Source organism: Pomacea canaliculata, linkage group LG13, assembly GCF_003073045.1.
Source record: "Pomacea canaliculata isolate SZHN2017 linkage group LG13, ASM307304v1, whole genome shotgun sequence".
NCBI classification, from domain to species: domain Eukaryota; kingdom Metazoa; phylum Mollusca; class Gastropoda; order Architaenioglossa; family Ampullariidae; genus Pomacea; species Pomacea canaliculata.
In genome coordinates, this window is record NC_037602.1 from 9,261,568 (window position 1) to 9,275,988 (window position 14,421).

Consider the following 14,421-nt stretch of genomic DNA (forward strand, 5'->3'; position numbering starts at 1 on the left):
TCCAACAGCATTAACCACATCTACGATGTCAGAGACAGGAAAGGCTGCAGCAGCAGCAGTATCAAGCAAGCAGGGGCCTGCGCCTGTTCCCCAGGGTACTTCACGCCCACGGACAGGTGAAGCTGCAGGGTCAAAGGTCGCGTGCGTGGCAGTAGAGGACAGACAGAGTGAAGAATCCCTCTGGACAGCGGTAACGGTCGTCATGGAAGCCAGGAGTTCCTCCGCGGGCTAGAGGTCAGCTCGGAGCAGTAAAACGTCAAAGCAGTTGAAGGGTCGGGGGAGATTGGGGGGGTGGTTGCAAGGAAAGGGAGCGGTGTCAATAATTTAGCGGCCTGACGCATGCGCAGACCAGCGCTCATTACAGGGGACTACAAAGAGCGCGTAAACATGTTGGAGTGACGTCACCCTGAATTATGCATTGTAATTAAGCAGGGCTTTTCTTCGGCTTCGTTAACCAGCCAGCGCGGGCTCACGTTCGATTTGCAAGTATCTTCACGTAAGAGGATCTGTTTACTTTATCGATCGGCCCTTCCCCCGGCCCCTGCTGTCACTCTTTTCCTCCCTTTCTATCTCTCTCTCTGTGTTGCGCGTGTGAATATTTGTATGACTGTCTATACCTGGCGGCCACGGATAAAGGAATGTGGCTGTGAACATACGGGCAACAACGACTGAATAATTGGATGTAACTGTAAACATAACGATAAATGTGTGAATCATTGAATATTACTGTAAACACAGGTAAAGGTCTTCCCTATCCTTTTTTACAGGTCGCTGGAGAGTGTGATGATGCCCGAGACTAAGCTCTTTTCAGGACTAGCTGCTTTTTATTTTTTATTTTTTTTTTGAGAGAGAGAGAGAGCGGGGTTAATCTCCCCTTCCTCTCCCTGCGTTACCTCCCCCAAACCTCTATGGAGTCGTTTGGTTGGTGAGTTTATTTAATAGGAAAGCGCTTTCACCTGGAGGTGATTTTGCACTGTGGGGGAGGCGAGAGAAGGAGGAGTACCCTGACCCTCTCCCCAACTCCCAGCCATGAGGACAGATGTCACACACAGAGAGTACCCTAGACGAGATGTGAACCCTGAGCCTCTCACTGCAGAGATTGTTAACCATTACACTATCAGGCGAATCCCTCCCATCATGGTGTCAAGTGAACATCAAAAGTAACAGTGTGTGGAGGATTGAATGTGACAATATAGCTGGACATCATGACACGTGACACGCTGAGTCAGCCCAGCATCAAAACTCAGAAAATCATCAGAGGTTACAGAGTACGGACACACATAGCTAAACTTCCAAATACTGGATATATCTTTCCCGTCCATCCCACCTTACAGGTAATGGCTGGCTTTGACCTCTGAACCAACTCTGACAAAAGACTTACAAATAAATATGATTTTTAAAAATATTTTGGTCAAGTAACTAATAGTCTGGATATGTGACTGCGATCTTCAATACAAAATATCATGTACCAAAATCAATGTTCTTTCATTTAAGAAGCAAAAGAAACACCGGGATATTCATCTCTTCAACAACTGCTGCAGCAGCAGGACCACCAAAGGAAACACCACAGTCGTAGCCACCATGACCTAATTGACAAAATTACAGGGAAAAGCCACCAGACATCGAGCGGTAATGTGGTAAATAAGACTTCTCGTTCCTGAGTAGTGTCATTAACAACAGGAATGGGAGAGGACACAGACTCGACATTGCATCGGTGGGAAGTCGATATGCACAAGGCATGAGCCGTAATGACGGGTGGAAATGCCACCCGAGTCTACATCTTCTCTCAATTAGGATTTTCTTGGCCAATTCAGTTCAGTACAAGCTTACACCAGTACCCGACATCGTTAGTCGATACCGAAACAGGAATCTGTGAATATAAGGCTACACCATCGTTACTGTCTCATGAACGGAAGTACAAAGGTCGCACCAGTGCCCTGTGTTGATCTCTGGTCGCGGGATGTGAAACCGAAAGATGAAATCAATGGCGGGAGTCGATGAAGCACGAGAGTATAATTACCGAATGCGCGGAGGTGTGTGAGTGTGTTTGTTTGTTTATGAGTTTGAGAGAGTGTGTGAGCGAGAGAGAAAGCGAGAAACAGAGAGAAGGAAGAAGAGGGATGATATGACATTTTAACTGACATTATCAGTGAAATTCGAGAATTTATGTGACACTTATAGAAATGAGATTTTATGTGAGACTTGTTGACATAAAAATTTATGTCAGACATATAGATATGATATTTTGTCTTGAAAAGATCCTCACAACTGAGAAAATGTCAGGGTCTCAATCAGCGCCATCAGGATTTCAGAACCAACAGGATTTCAGCAAGTCTCCATCTCATTAAAAAAAAAAAAAAAAAAAAAAAAAAAAAAAAGAAAAAAAAAAGAAAAAAAAAATCACGATCTCAGTTACAAGTGCCAGAATCTCAGTCAGGGTTATTATGATCTCAGAAGTATCGCGATCTCACCCATCTCACCCACCTCACCCATCTCACCCATCTCACCCATCTCACCCATCTCCCTATCAGGACATCGTCATCATTGGGATGTCCTCCCTTCCGCCTCATTCAACAGACATTAAAAACTCGCACATTTGACACAAAACAGTTTTAATGTCCATATTTCTCTCCTTGACACCTCCTCCACATAGATCGTCGATCCGTCTGCCGCGAACCCTTCCCACGATGCCTGTCGCGTTATGACGTCTGCACGCGCATGTCTTCTGGTGCTGCCAGCTCTCCTGACGCGAGAGGCAGAGCAGCCGGAACCTTTTGATGACAAAGTGGCCAGGATCGATAACTCTGATGGAATTATGATCCCTGAAGTTCCCTCCTAAAATGTCCTTGGCCTCTTAACTTGATCCGCAGAGCTTTTGTTTTCCTGTCTTTCTTTCCTCCTCCGTGTCCAGGGAGGGACTGGTGCAGAGTCTACCCAGAACGAGGCTCAAGCGAAAAGCAAAGAGCTATTTTTAGAAATGATGGTGAGAAAGAACGATGGTTGGGACAAATATTTTTTTTAAAAAAACTGAGGGAAGTAGAAGGTAGGGGGGGGGGGTCAGAAAATTATAGGAATCGACTGAGCTGGGAGGAGAGACTGTTGTGCACACTGTACTTAGCCCGCTTTGCACACGGTCCTTAGCCTGCCTAGCACGCGTCTCGTACTCCCCGGTGGCATGGCGATCATAATGGCGGTCATGAAACTGATTACCTTAAGTGGCTCAGTTGATATTTTGTCAATCACTCTAATCACCGGAACAATCTACAAGATGGCGCGCGTGCAGCGCAATATGCCGCCGCTTGCGGAACCAGACGACCGAGGAGTTAAAGGGGTTGGTGGGGGTGGGAGGAAGGGGGAAAGAATGGGGAGGGGAGGGGCAAAACAAGATCTGCAAACTCAGCAGTCTTGAACGAATACCTCCCCTTCTCCCTCCTCCCTCTCTCTCTCTCTCACACACATTTCCCAGACTTGCCCAGGATGAATGGGATCCATTGATGTCCAACATGGCTACCGTGTCTAAGGTAAACATAGGCTGGAGTGTCTTGACGTAGTGTGACGCACGAGCGCCTATGATATAGTGTGACATACAAGCGCCATGACGTAGCTTGACACTACAAACGCTAGGTGGTGTATGACACGCATCCAGCTCCATGACGTAACATGACCTACGAGTAGACCCATGACGCAAAGTTTCGTCACACAACCAACCTCGTACGGTGACGTGTGGCGACTAGACATAGCGACGACATAGCGTGACGTGTTAGCAGCATGACGTGGCATTGGAGTGTAACTTCCCTTGATCCTTCTCACACCATCACCACCACCAGAAACAACATCCGCATGCAAACCCCACCCCGCTCCCCCTACCCGTGACTTGTCATCCATCTCTCTTTCTACCCTCCCTCTCTCTCTCTCTCGGTGCTTTAGTTACCTTTTGTAGACATTTCGGTTCGACAGGCATTTCCGCCGCGCTGATCAAATGAGCCGATACCACGTCACAAAAAACACTACACGTATTTTCCTTTGTAATGCGGTTACAACAGCCTGGCACAGCCAACGGAAGCCAAAGCTGCTGACATGTCAACAGTTGCCACAAATGCCGTATCGCGACAAATTATCAGCACATACCAGCCGTGACAACTGCACACGAGGCTGCTGGAGGAGGAGGAGGAGGGACATGGACATTGTAGATGAAAACAGGGGAGAGCACCACCATGCGTCCCTCTTCCCCCTTTCCCTACTCTAGTTACCTATAGCGACGACAAGCGTTCAGCCTCACGAAAAGCACAGTAAGTATTTAGTTGACCAGGGTCCCAGTGAATACAGCTTACACGAGTTAATTTAATAAAAAAAAAATTAACCGATAAGAAGATAAGCATGCCATTGTGTGTGTGCGCATGCGCATGCGCATGGGCATTTGCAGTTAAAATTAAAGAAAAAAATTGAAAAATTAAAGAAGCGGGTGTGAGGACAAGAGGACAAGAGGACCGATGGTGGACGCAAACATCTCCTACCTTCAAGCTGTCGGTCTCTGAAGGTGAATCGCTATTATCTGCGCACAGGTGGCGGGACACATCAGCTTCCCTAACAAACAGTTAATAACTGTTCACAAAACATTGCGACAACTGTCGCCACCTCTCTACGACAGACAAACAACATTGCATTTTGTTATGTGGACGCTTGGGACCAACAACATCATAGACAGGTAGACTATTGCATGCAAGCGAGTCAGATACCTGGGATACCTTCATATATTTCTCAGTTTTGGAAATAATATTTTACAACTCCTCTATCCAAGTTCCACAGAAGGATGAAGAAAAAAATAAAATGGCGATAAAGAGCTCGTTTAGACAGGGTCAAAGGTCAAAAGGTTCACGTCAAGAGTGATCGCTGATCAATTTTCGAAATCTGGCCCGTTATCATCAAAGGAACTTCAAACACATAAACATATCCATAAGGGAAGAAGCCTCTGATGTTATGATTCATTTAAAAAAGAAAAGAAAAAGTTCGTTAGATACGCCCATGCTTTCCATCGCCCCCGAGAAAATGGAAATAATCAGTTTCCAAGCACGCACCAAGGACGCTTAATTTAATTGATTTGGGTTGTTAAGGCTGCGGAAATCGTTGCAGAATTTAAAGGAAGAAAAAAGTTGTTTGGATTTAGAAACCACGCGTAGGAAAGGTCATCGGGGAAATGTATTACATAATTATGTCTGTACGGGCGATTTTTGTTGAATTTTTTTCTTATATTTGATTGCTTGAGGGAAAATCTACAGTTCAATCAACAGCAATTCTTTTCCCTGGACTTCTGAAGGCATGCCGGCCGTTTGCTTGAGATGTCTTTAAAAAAAATGTAGTTTTAATTTACATTTAAGTCAATGGAAAATACACGGACGAGATGTCCCCTGGCGACTGAGTACATGTCAACAACACACAGTTGGAGAAATATTTTTGTTGGTAAATCTGAAATTTCCTATTTTTCCAAGCGAGACACAGAGAAAAAGAAAGAGAGGAAGCTTGAGAGAAAGAGCAGGAGAGAGGGGATAGCTAGAGACATACAGACGATGGAAGGAAAAGGAGTTCTGAAAAGTGTCAAAACCAGCTTTTTTGAGAATTAAACCGGAAGCGGTGTCAGTCACGTGACATGAAAATGGTGGTCGATTCCAATACCTGCAGTTTGACTCCAAACAAGAGAGGCGACTGTTTGTAAAGTTGGAAATGTCATCGTTGTAAACCTGTCCTCCCTCAGTTGTCAATCAACTTTGATCACTGCCTATCGATACACAAGAGGTCAAAGGTATGTGAACGCCCCGGGTACAGTGTGTCGGAGGCCTTCAGACAGAAAATAATTTATGCCAGTGCAAAGCTTTCAAACTCTCCATTTTGCTTTGCACAATGTGTCGACTCAGTTTTTCCACGACCCTGGCTTCCTGCGCCGGGACCTTTGGTCGGGGTACGGGTGTATGTTGAGTGACCGACGTTTCCACTGAGGTCAGACAAATGTTGATCAGCAATTCCCTTCCCATCAACCCCTCCTCCTCCCCAGGTGTTGAGACTGCAGGACCGTCTGTGTTTTACTCTCCACTTTTTGCAGGCGCAATCACATTCAAGCTGATTTGACATGGCGGAAGTCAGAATAAAATCGAAATAAATATCTTCCCGTCCCACAGGTTCATCCAGTTTCTTCCCGAACTACAATAGGGTATTGTGACCACGAGAGACACAACAACCGATTAGACTAACAGAAATGTTTGACATTCAAAGTCCCTAACAATAGGTGAGACGGTGAGGTGAATTTTGCTCTGTGAGAGAGAGAGAGGAAGAAGAAAGGAGAGGACGACACATAGAAGAGAGAAGTAGGGAATGGGAAGAAGACGGAAAAGAGAAAAAAAGCCAGAGAAAGATCGTCCAGACAAAGACAAAGAAACAGAAGAAGAGAGATAAAGAAAAAGAAGAAAAAGAGAGATAGGAAGCTCTCTTGCCATGACTAATCTCTACTAATGCCGGTCTATCAGATGTCGTGGACGAGGGAGCGTGGCTGAGTGGTTGAACGCTTCACTGACCAGACCATGGATGACTCAAGGCTGTGGGGGAGAATCCCCATTCCCCAACCCCACTGGTGCAGGAAAGGGAATCATGGGACAGAAAGAACGTGGAAAGCGATGGGTGGATTCAGCCTTCCCCATGTCGCTGCTCTAGACACGATGAACCACTCACACGCACTGCTCCTACAGCATGTAGACTACGTGTTACCTACATATATGTCAGTGTTTTTGTTTGTTTGTTTTTTTTGGTTATGTTTATCACAACACCGTGGCTTAAAGTATTGGAGCAGTTTTTATTTTAATACATCTGCATTTGAGAGCGTGTGACCCTTTATGCATGTGTGTGTGTGAGTGTCTGTATGTAAGTATGTGTGTAAGTGTCTGTGTATGTGTATGTATGTTGAAAGGAGTGGCTCGTTCTGTTAACAGCTTCATTGTCTCAATTGCTATTTCCTTAATATATTATTTTGCTTCCTGTAGCAACTCGACTCTCGACATTACAGGAAGTATTGCATGTTACACTGCTTGTGCTGCTGTCAACCATCTATCTATCTACATGTGTTGTGTTTCTATCGGGCATTCATCTGATGGAGGTCTTTCCCAGAAGCCACCTCGTTTTAATTTTGAAAACAACGGCCAAATAAACATTTCCTTGCTCTTGTCGTCTCGCTGACCAATCATTTGATTGACGTGTTTTGATACAATCATTACGGGCTGGAACAGATCGATTTTTTTTTCTTTATTAGGATCTTTCATTTATTCATTATTTCATTATGTGGTAACTTGCTTATGGATAATGTTATTTGTGGAAACCGTGAAGTAATCTCTTCGTGACCTTTCATTTCTGTGGCAATTTGTGCTGTCAGGCCTGATGTATGTCAGATGACAAAAATAGAATAATAACAGCTCCACATATACACAGACGACTCTTCAGCGGGAAATTACATTTTCTTTAATAATTATGAGAAAGATAGAAATAAAGCCATTCAGTCGACAAAGATCGTTGAAACAATCAAATATGTTAAAACTAATTTTGGTATAATTTTTTTAATTGTCTTGTCTTTTGACAGCAAAATAAACAAGAGGGAAATAATTTAAAAAAATAAAGAAAATAGAAAGAATTAGATGGCATGTGTCATACTGGTGTGTATTGTGTGCAGTGACACGACTGTGGACAAGTGTATCAAACAATGAGACACGAAACTTATAAAGAGGAAATTTATTTTCTGCTCAATTTTTCTCTTTCCGATCTCGCAATTGGCTCTCGCAAAATTTCCTGTTTATTAGAGATTTATCAGAAATCTGAACACAAAATTAAACATATAAGAGGGCAGAAGGAGGAGGTGGCCAACAGGACAAGCAATGAAGGATGGGAACAAGTTGTGAGAGTCTGGGGGATGGATGTCCACACGACTGCAGTGACAGGACGATGCAACAGTCTTTGAATGTCCACAGGAGTGGCCGGCCATGATGAGCGGTGGGTCGTGACAGCCACGTGACTCATACGTTTCTCAGCTGGAGGTACCCACAGACCGCCACGATGGTCATAATCGAATGACTGTTAATCAGGCCTGGAACATTCGCCTCCTGATTAAACAGAAGCATGTCTGGGAGCAGTTCCTCTTGGTATCCATCCACACAAGTACACGTCAGCAGTCAAGTGGGGATGGTCGATGGTCGATGGTCCACTGATACCAAACAACGGGATGGACGAACAATGGAATGAATGAGTGTGTGGAGTAGCAGAAACATTTTGTTCTGAGAATATGATTACTACAAATGCCATCACTAAGAGAAAAAGAATTTTTTAGTAATATTTTGACCGACCTTATTCTATTTTTATATGTTTTTCGCTGAATTATTTTTTCCCCACGTCACTGATGTATCTGTGCCATGAAACATTTACAACTTGTTTAAAATGTTATTGAGTTTGAGAAGGAGTGTGGCTTTGATGGAAACTTCCGGTTCGTTTGACAAAAAGCCAGTTTTCTGTCAGACCTGAAATATATATTTAAGGTGATTTCTTTTGAAGCTCGACAGATATTCATCCTTATGAGTGCAATGTGGGGTGCTGGGTGTAGTTCGTCAACACAAGAATGACGAATGTTTTCTTTCTGACAGATGGTTGGAAGACGGTGGTGATCTTCCAGTGGGTCCAGTGCAGGTTGACATTTATTTTTACTGGGTGGGAAGGTGGGAGGAGGACTACACCTGAACTTTACTTATCACCTGACTTCAGAGCATCAAATGTTCATAACATAGAGACTGATCGTATCTTTTGAGTATTTTTCTGTTTTATAAGTACACATACATTTATGACACAAATTACACATCCTGTATACTGTCTAAACTAGACTACATCAACATTCATAGCTGGCTGCTACTCTCTCTCCATGTCAGAAAATTTCATATTTTGTTCAAGATTTTATTTTCAAAACACGTCATCGTCAATCTTGTAGGATGAAGCTGCAGTGGCTGTCTGTTTGTGAGCACTTGAAATACAACTTTGTTTGTATCTGTGTTAATTTTATCCCTGGCAAAGCTCCTAACCACATTTCTAATCTGTTCTCTCATTACACTTCACCTGCTTCCATTCCTTCTAATCGTAGACCTCTCCATGCGCGAATCACCCGGATTCCGTTCACCTACGATGAACCTAAGATCTGGATTATTTATATTATTTCAACAATGTTAGACACCAATCCTGTATCTCAGTATTTAAAAGTACTTGTATTTACCTGGATGGTCTACCTGAGTACGACAAGTACCTGGTGAATAGTCGGACTTGGAATGATGCCAACTGTTGTTACCGATATTTTATTGAATGAATATTATTTACAGGAATATTATTGTGGACGTGTGGGATGTGCATACCTGTCCTTGTCGTTATTTTCCGATACACTTTGTGTTACTACAGAGAGTGAGCAAGGACCGCCCACACGTGTGTTGTCTGTTGGTGGGCAGGGAGGCCCACACGCTGCGTGGGTCGTGTTGCCAGCGGTCTCCGCTAGCGCTGTGTGATAGCAACAGTTGCAGCAACAGCAGCAGCAGCAGCAACATCGCGTGCTGACGGTGGCTCGATGCCTGAAGCTGAGCCTAATTCCCACTGACCCGTCGATGTCGGACGCAGCAGAACGCGCTTTGCGATGCTGCGCTGTGCACCCCGGCGATCAGGAGACACGCGCTTGGAGGCCACGTGATCGGCATTGTCCTCCTGGGCACGTGACGTTTGACATCTGCACGTGCACACGCACTTCTGTTTTTGTCTTATACGATGTAGAAATTAGTGTACAATAGATGTGTACAGGTTGAGTGAGTGAAAACCGACTGCAGGAACAGGAAAGGGGGGAAGAGAAGCGAAAGAGAGGGAAAGGAAAGAAGGAAATAGGAAGGTTAGAAGGAAGATGAAGAATTCTCTCTACCTGCACCAGGTGTGCTAGTGTTGTACACTCTGGCAGTGTGCACTACCGCGAGGAGCTATTGATGGAAGCAGTGTTTCAACATCACGCGGCGCACTGGCCTAGCAACCCAGCGGACCGTCGCCAGCCCGGCAGGTGTCTTGCAGTGGATAATGATTAGCAGCACACGTGCCTCGGTGTGGAGGATCACCTGAAACACACCTGTCTTGTGATAGTTCATGCAGTTTGATATTCTTTAGCAAAACACCGTGAGTGTGTGTGTGAGTGTGTGTGTGAGTGTGTAAGTGACAAAGATGAGGGGAAGAGACTAGGATATGGCACACAGATACCCATGTCGACCGAGGGCTTTATTTATCTCTGACCGCACTACTTTCATGTCAAGTCCAGTGTCATCATCATCATCATCGTCATCATCATCATCATCATCAAATATATATACTAACACACACACCCTCTCTCTCTCTGGGTACACTACCCACGCATCTGACTGCCTGAGGTGATCCCGCACAAGTCGGCCCCTGCCTGTCTAAAACATGGATGACTCGCAAATCACAAGTCAGCCCTTCGGGTTTCGGCGAAGAGTCTGGCGGGTAGAGGCCGGACCATTTATCTATGTAGACTCGCGATTCCCTGTGTACCTTACCACCTCTCCACCCACCCCAGCCCACCACAACCCACCTCACCTCAGCTAGACCGTCGTCATCGACCGGCGCAGCCATAGATTCCTCCCTTGACGTGCCTCCTCCGTACCTCCACAGGCCCCAAAGACGTTCCCAGACGCCACTAATGTCAAGCCCTAAGGACTTTCCCAGACATTCCTAATCTCCCGTCACGGTTTGGCCATTCGTAGGAGTGTTCCTCCCGAGCACTTTGCGTAATGTTAGACGAGAGCATGCGGTCAAATACTTTTTATTTTTTTGTGAGGTGGGGTGGGGGGATGATGATGCACATTTTGCATGCGAAAATGACAAAAAGTTATTACTTGCTTCTGCAGCAGCACCTGTTCTTAAACGCATTCATGTTGTTTTCTAATTAAAGACAAGATAAATATGATTTACTAGGGTAAGGGGCATACGATATGGGTCATGTGATTGATGGACTTTTTTGTGGTTTGTTGTTTGACCCTCGACAAGATATTATCAGAAAACATCTGTGTCTTTGAATGCAACGCTAAACAAATATTGCAGTTCATTGGCAATCAGATTTTTTTATTGATACCTTAAGGAACAACTTCTTAATAGGACAACTTGAAGAGGAGGTCCTATGATTGTGAAGGTCTTGCTTAGGAGGACCCTCCTGACATGTATTGCAAGCACTGACTTGGGTATCTGTTTAAGGCCTGGTCCTGTTGTCTAGGCTTTGCTGTATTGGCCATCTGACACGCGTTCCTGATATACACACGGAGTCTCCTCCCGGGACAGCTAAACATTCAAGAGTTTGGTCCTCCTCCGTATCCTGCAGCATGGGATCTCTGGCTTCCAGGGGAACCGATCGCTTCATTCGTCCCTCCCACGGGAGGGCAGGGTCAGGGGTCACAGAGCGAGCGTCGCCTTGCGACTGGCCATCAGAGGCTGAGAATGATCGAAAACAGTCAGACACAATCAATGATCAGCAAGCATCTGTAGTGATCGAAAACAATCGAAAACTATCAGCGATCAAGCGATACCCTGAATGATCGAGAACAGAAATTCCTTAAAGTCTCGGGAGAGTCGGGTGTCAGAGGTCTCACTTCCTGGAGTCACATTTTGTAACAGTACTGATCATCTCCTCCTCCTCCTACTCTTCCTCCTCTTCTTTTGTGCTTGTTATTTTCTTTTATTTATTGTTTGTTTTTTGAACCATTGAATCTGCTGGCCGATTATTTAATCTTACGTAAGAGTTTTTTTTTTAGAAGAAAAAACAAACAAGAAGCGTGAAAATGGGAATATTTCTCATGCTTTTTTTTTAATTCGGTGATTTTTTTTTGAAATTGCTTGTTTCTATAGTGAAAGCGTACAGGAAATATTTATTATTGAATAGGATAAAATTAAATTTTATAAAAATAACAGTCAATTTTTTTAAAAAAAACTTGAATGTCTAGAACAGGAGCACTGTAAGATGTCAGGTTGGACAGCCATTACCTATTTTTTTTTTTAAAAAAGAAGATAACAAAGCCAGAAGCCTTTGTTTTCTTCCTGAAGAAATAACACTGCTCTGGTATTTTCTAAATTTTTTATTTCATCTTTGAGTAGGTATGTGCCGCATTATGTCAATTAACTTATAAAGTACATGACAATTTTCATGAATTACTCCATCACACGAGATATATCGTTGTTTCTACATTGACAGTTTGTTAATATTTGTTAATCACCACGACCTGTTGTCTGTTGGTCTGACCATCTCAGAGATACCAGTCTGTGACTTTGCCTGTGTCTCTGACACAAGACACATTACCAGTGTCCAGCAGTGTGCTGTTCGGGAGATATTTCATCGCCGGTCATCGCATTTCCCACCCGGCGTCATCACTTGTCATCATTATCACCACACGTGGTCAGGATTACACCCTGCGACTACATGTAGAGATGGTCCTGATGTGGGTGATGAGGGAGGCAGATTGTGGGATGGGGATCCTTGCACATGTTGTGGAGAGAGTGGGCATGGAGATAGCACGAGACCCAGTCACTCCTCAAGACATGATTCGTTACATAATTCATCGCCAGGCTGTTGCTGGTTATGGCATGTCTGGCGCCTGTAGCCTTTTCCTCCCGTTGCCGGGTAACAGGCGTATCGGCCATCTGAACAGTGAGTGGAGGTTGAAGAAGGAATTAGTAGACACATCCCTGTAGAAGATGTATTTCTTGGGAGTGGGTGGGTACTGATAATGCTCTCTCTCTCTTGTGCCTGCCATTAAACTCTAGGGCGAGTGTTACCAAAGGTTTGAAAATAAAACAAAGAGAGCTTGTTCACTACACAGCAAAGACTAAGACGGAGGGAAAGAGACCAACCCCTCAAAAAAAATAATAAATAATAAAATAAATAATAAACAAAATAAAAAAAGCCGGATTCCTATCACTCTCTTCACAGGATGATCTCCGACATCACGCCTGGGTGAGAAGTACACCCCCCAATACCCTACCTTGCACCCTCCATCCATGTAGGCCAACTGGAGAGAGTAAGAAGGATGTGATGCAGGAGACAGTAATTCAAATTACTTAATGTTCTTGCGCCTGGCGATGGACTGTCAGGGGAAGGGCGGTTTACCGTTGTTTGCCGATGTTTGCCGATGTTTGCCGAGACGGATCCATTGCAGGACGCGTCGACTTCCCTCGGGCGAGAGAGCTCCCTGCTTCCTGACCGCCATCTCGCGCAGACATGCGCATTGGAAGACAACTACGAACCTGCATCAGCTACAACTCCTCATCCCCCCAAAAAAATATCTGGAAAACTGAAGGACAGTAGCAAGACGACAAAGACCTTTCCCTAGAGAAGATGAGCTTGCCATCACGTGTCAGCGATCTCTGGCGCATGTCTAATGTTCTTACATCATATATGTTCATAGATGTTCATCGCCGTTCATAGATGAATATTTGTTTTCATCTGAGATTTTTCTTTGGTCCTGCTGAGATTCGACAAGAAGGGTGAGCGCTCGTAGAGCTCGTGTCTGAGTTTGCGATGATTTCTGGGTGCTGTATTGGTCTGATCTTCATGTCTCCCTACAGTCTAGGTGTTACTTCCGCTTCCACTTGTTCGCGCATGCGTGGAAATCGCTCACATCATATCACAGATCAGAGGTGATCTGTGAAGTCAGAGGTAACCGGAACAAGACGTGTACAGGGAGAAAGGCACAGAGACAGAAACTAAGAAACAAAGAAAATAAACTACGGAGAAAAATTGAACTCAGCTTGTTTTTGATCGATCCGCTTGTAAAAATTAGACACGTGCGGATGCTGACAGTGTTAAATCGTCGGTCACAGCACTCAGCAAAGCTGCCTGCGGATGAATCTGAGCCAGTTTCTGTTTTCCGGAAACATGTAATCCCTCATTCCCTTATTTATCGCCCTTGCATGGGGCTCCTGACGTCAGGAAGGATTGTGTTTGTGAAGATCTGGTCAAGAAACAACAGGAGGAGATGCGGGCACCGGGTACACAGCCGTGTATGGAAGCCATTATGACTCCCTCATCTATCTTCTTTTATGTCCAGCGGCTCTTTCTTAGTTTGCCAGGAGAGGTTTAAAGATGCAGACAGTTGAAATCGCAAGTTTTGCACTGCATCACCGCTTCCCTTCCAGCCCCTCCCCCCTTTCATCCCTACCTCAAGATTCAGATGCCATGACACAGCAAAGAGTGCTTCGAGACCTAGTGACACAGTGACCCACAGACTCCTTAAGGTCCCAGCGAGTCTGAGCTGATGACTTACACCTGAGCTCTGTCAAACCCCTCTCCCCCAGAAACCTCAGACATATATATATTAATGATGC